The following is a 4,830-nucleotide window of genomic DNA, read 5'->3' as shown; positions in this document are numbered from 1 at the left end:
CCCAAAGGAATTCCTTGGACAGAGGAGCCTGGCAGGCTACAGTCCATGGGTTCACAAAGAGTCTGACACCCCTGAGCGACTAACATAGAACATAGACTCATAAACAAAGGCAGCCAGGCAATTAATGCTTATCTGCCATCCCAAGCTGGGCTCCCCATGTAGCTCAGAGGTAAAGAATCAGCCTGTCGAGAATCTGGTAGGAACCTGAAACATCTTGAAGTTGAAGATACTTCAATCACTATGTCAAGCGACACAGATATTTCTCTTTCTTCATATGATGAAGATCAGGGATCTAAACTTATCGGAAAAGCTAGAGAGGCACCATTTGTCCCCATTGGAATGGCAGGTTTTGCAGCAATTGTTGCATATGGGTTACATAGACTGAAGAACAGGGGAAATACTAAAATGTCTGTTCACCTGATCCACATGTGTGTGGCAGCCCAAGGCTTTGTTGTGGGAGCAATGACTCTCGGTATGGGCTATTCCCTGTATCAAGAATTCTGGGGAAAACCTAAACCTTAGAAGAGAAGATGCTGGTCGTGTTGGTGGTGCTTGCTTTAGTTAGACATCTCATATTGAGGTTATATGTTTATGCTGAAAATAAATTGTTTGGGTCAGACAAGAACATGGCTTCCTTTCTTGCAGGCTTAATTTGCCTGGTGACCAGGTTACTGGTGACTAGTTCACTTGCTAGGTCATTCAGGGGAGTCAGGTCAGCACAAAAGAAACATGTCACTTTTAAATACACTTGATAGTGGTACCTGTCCATCTTCTTAAACTCTTCTGTTGAAATTAGTTCTAAAGGAGACAACATGCCAATCCTGAAAGTGCTCCCAGTTGCTGCAGAATATCATATGCTTTTGATGTAATGTAGGAATTCTGTTTACCCCAGTTAATTTAACTTTCTGACTGCCTTGTGGACTGAGCACTGTTTTAACGGCTGGTTGGCTCTTGAGGAACACTTTCAGAACACTGCATGGAATACAACATTGTAAACCTCCTTGCAAATCTGCGTGTTTTTAAACCAAACCTAAAAAGCTGGTAAAAGAGCCACTTTGAAGTAGTATTTATTTTAGAATCATAGTTGTAAACATGAGAGTAGCTTAAATTGTAGCTCCCTTTAACATTTTTGTAATTGCAGAATTATATTTTGCTGCTGTTATAGTAGAATAATCTTAAATTATTTTGAAACATATATTTTAAGTGCTAATGCAAAGGTAAATGAAAAATACTTTTTAAATGTGTGTAGTATGTTTATTTTCTCCAAAAGAATCAACTAAATAAAATACCTATAATGGAAGTCATTGATGAGCAAAGCTGGTTTGGTCAGACATTATACAAACTTTGGTATATCACAGAATGTTGTACTTGTGAAATTCTCTTGTCTAACCTGAATTTACATTCCATGGTGATAACATTGTAAATGTTGTGTTATTAAAGTAAATGAACACATAAAAAAAAAAAAAAGAATCAGCCTGTCAATGCAAGAGACACGGGTTTGATCCTTAGGTCAGGAAGATTCCCTGGAGAAGGAAATGGCAACCCACTCCAGTGTTCTTGCCTGCAGAATCCCATGGACAGAGAAGCCTGGTGGGCTACATAGTTCACGGGGTTGCAAAGAGTTAGACACGACTGAGCGACTAAGCACCCATGTCACCCTAAACTAAGGAATAGGATGGGGACTGGGAGTTCCAAGGAGAGGAAGGAGATGTCCAGGAAGATGAAAAGAGTCGTTTTATAGTAATCAGATGGTTGCCCTGCCGTGCAGGTAAGTCTTTCAGATAGAAAATTATGTCTAGTTAATAGCTCTCTTTCTGGGTTAGGCCATCTATCTAAGTTTGGTTAAGCTGTTAAGGGAGAAGTAAAAGTTTTGTTTTATTTTGTTTTTAATCTGCTGGGTCTTGATTGTCTTTAGCTCAAGATACTTTATATGCCAAAGAGACACATTTTGGGGTGAAATATCCTGTTGCCCTTTAATATCTACTTATTTCCTCTTTATTTTCCCTCTTCTGTAGTATTAACTCCAAAATAAAAAAGATTTTATTTTTAATTGTTCACCAAGACACCTTCAGTTCAGTTCAGTTGCTCAGTCGTGTCTGACTCTCCGCAACCCCATGAATCACAGCACGCCAGGCCTCCCTGTCCATCACCAACTCCCGGAGTTCACTCAAACTCATGTCCACAGAGTTGGTGATGCCATCCAGCCATCTCATTCTCTGTCATCCCCTTCTCCTCCCGCCCCCAACCTTTCCCAGCATCAGAGTCTTTTCCAGTGAGTCAACTCGTCGCATGAGGTGGCCAAAGTATTGGAGTTTCAGCTTTAGCATCAGTCCTTCCAGTGAACACCCAGGATTGATCTCCTTTAGAATAGACTGGTTGGATCTCCCCGCAGTACAAGACACCTTCAGCACCTATTAATTACAGTGCATGGAATACAGTAGGAGCTCAATAATTATTCACAGTCCCCAAACTTTGGCATGAGGGACTGGTTTTGTGGAAGATAATTTTTCCATGGACTGAGGAAGAAGAGGGTAGGTTGGGGATGATTCAAGAGCATTCTATTTATTGTGTACTTTATTTCTATCATTATGACATCAGCTTCATCTCAGATCATCAGGCATAGATCCCAGAGGTTGTGGACCCCTGGTCTAGATGGATAATAAGGAAGGGAAAAGAAAACAACACGTGTTCAATAGTAAACATGGTAAAAAAATTTGTAATCTTTATGTATATGTATTGCCTGGAGAATCCCAGGGACGGGGGAGCCTGGTGGGCTGCCGTCTCTGGGGTCGCACAGAGTCGGACACGACTGAAGTGACTTAGCAGCAGCAGCAGCATGTATATATAATCTATATCTATAGATAGATTAAAATATATATAGCCTTGGAAAATGGATAAAACTGTATAAAACAATAGTCACATGTTAGCTACAGTTTATAGCTGTAAGTCCCAATTGTATTAAACATTCGAATGCTAAACAAAATATTAGGATAAAGTATGTATGACTGAGTAATGTTGGGTCTTCTTGAGTTGGGAAAGGTCTTTATGTAAAACGATCCCAGAACAAGCATCAAGGATGAGAGTGGTGGTTGTGAATGTCTTAAAAAGAAAACTGAAACTTTAGAAACAAGGAAACTAGGAAAGTACTTGCAACATCTACTGTAAACAAAGGATTACCGTACAACGTAAAAGAGCCTTTAAAATTCAAAACAAAGAATGAACATCTCTTTCAAAATAGGCAGACAATTTACCAAAGAAGAAATGCAGGTGATTGGTAAACATATTAAAATGCCCTGGCTCCAGTTAGCATAAAAATGCAAGCTTTTCATGATGGCACCTACTGTGTGACGCCTATTATAATGGCCCAAAAGAGAGCTGAAAAATGAAAGTTTGTCACTCAATCATGTCTGAATCTTGGCAACCCCATGAACTGTAACCTATCAGGCTCCTCTGTCCATGGAATTCTCCAGGCAAGAATACTGGAATGGGTAGCCATTCCCTTCCCCAGGGGATTTTCCTGACCCAGGGATAGAACTCAGGTATTCCGCATTACAGGCAGATTCTTTACCATCTGAGCCACCTTGTAAAGGCTAATACTCGGTCTTGAAGCTGCAGAGGGAGACACACACAACTACTGACCATGATTTGGCAAACTGAGCCTCTCTGAAAGAGTCTCACAATTATATACATGAATACAAATCCTTACAATGAATATAATCAAGTATGGTCATAAACAAACATAAGAGTAGTTTTACTTCTCAGCAATCATCATGAGGAAAAAAGCTAAGAAAGTAGGTTAAGATTAAGTTACTAACAGTATTATTTATAGTCACCCTAAATTAGAAATAGACTAAATATTTATCAGTTTTAGAGTCATTGCTGCTGCTGCTGCTGCTAAGTCGCTTCAGTCGTGTCCAACTCTGTGCGACCCCATAGATGGCAGCTTACTAGGCTCCTCCGTCCCTGGGATTCTCTAGACTAGAACACTGGAGTGGGTTGCCATTTCCTTCTCCAATGCATGAAAGTGAAAAGTGAAAGTGAAGTCGCTCAGTCGAGTCATTAAATAAATCATAATTTGTTCATGGGATTTATATAGCCATTAAAAATAATTATGAACTAATAAGCATTGAAGAACTATTCTGAATATTATTAAGGTTGATAATGGACTCTGGTTATGTTTTCTTTTATGTTCTTATTCGACTGCTTTAAAATGACCCACTGTTTCCCATTCCAAAAAGCATGTAGCTAGGATAGGTGAAAAAAAAAGTTCTGATTCTGGGGAACACTACTTTGTGACTCTGGGCAACTGACTAAACTTCTCTGTGCCACAGGCCCATATGACATGGAGCTAGTACTTCTTTGGTTGTTGTGGGAATGAAGACAGTGTGGCACAAAGTCAGGCATTTCCCCCGAAGTGTGGAATATACGAGAACATAGCATGTACTCCGAGGCACTTGGACAACTAAAGAGCACCTTATCCAGCCGCATCATTCTCTGGTTTTGAAAGGTAAGAACTTCTTTTTTCCAACTGATGCCTGAATTTCTATGGTGCAGAACTAGCGAGGCCCAAGTAAGATGTATGTTGTTTATTCGCTCAGTCGTGTCCTATTCTTTGCGACCCCATGGACTTTTAACCCGCCAGGCTCCTTTGTCCATGGGATTCTACAGGCAGTAATACTGGAGTGGGTAGCCACTTCCTCCTCCAGGGGATCTTCCCAAACCAGGGATTGATCCCATGTCTCTTGTGTCTCCTATATCTGCACAGGTTTCTTTACTGCTGAGCCACAGGGGGTGCCCAAGATAAAATATCAGTAGGTAGAAATCTTCACT

At 40.5% G+C, this 4,830-nt stretch overlaps 1 pseudogene; it reads left to right on the top strand.

Moving 5' to 3' along the window:
- The first annotated feature begins 240 nt into the window (after positions 1–240).
- Positions 241–522, top strand: LOC148777381 (HIG1 domain family member 1A, mitochondrial pseudogene; annotated as a pseudogene).
- Positions 523–4,830: the final 4,308 nt, after the last annotated feature.

The sequence above is a fragment of the Moschus berezovskii genome, chromosome 7, assembly GCF_049115385.1.
Source record: "Moschus berezovskii isolate FMDL1 chromosome 7, NW_MosBer_1.0, whole genome shotgun sequence".
Taxonomy (NCBI): domain Eukaryota; kingdom Metazoa; phylum Chordata; class Mammalia; order Artiodactyla; family Moschidae; genus Moschus; species Moschus berezovskii.
This window is presented reverse-complemented; position numbering and strand designations above follow the sequence as displayed.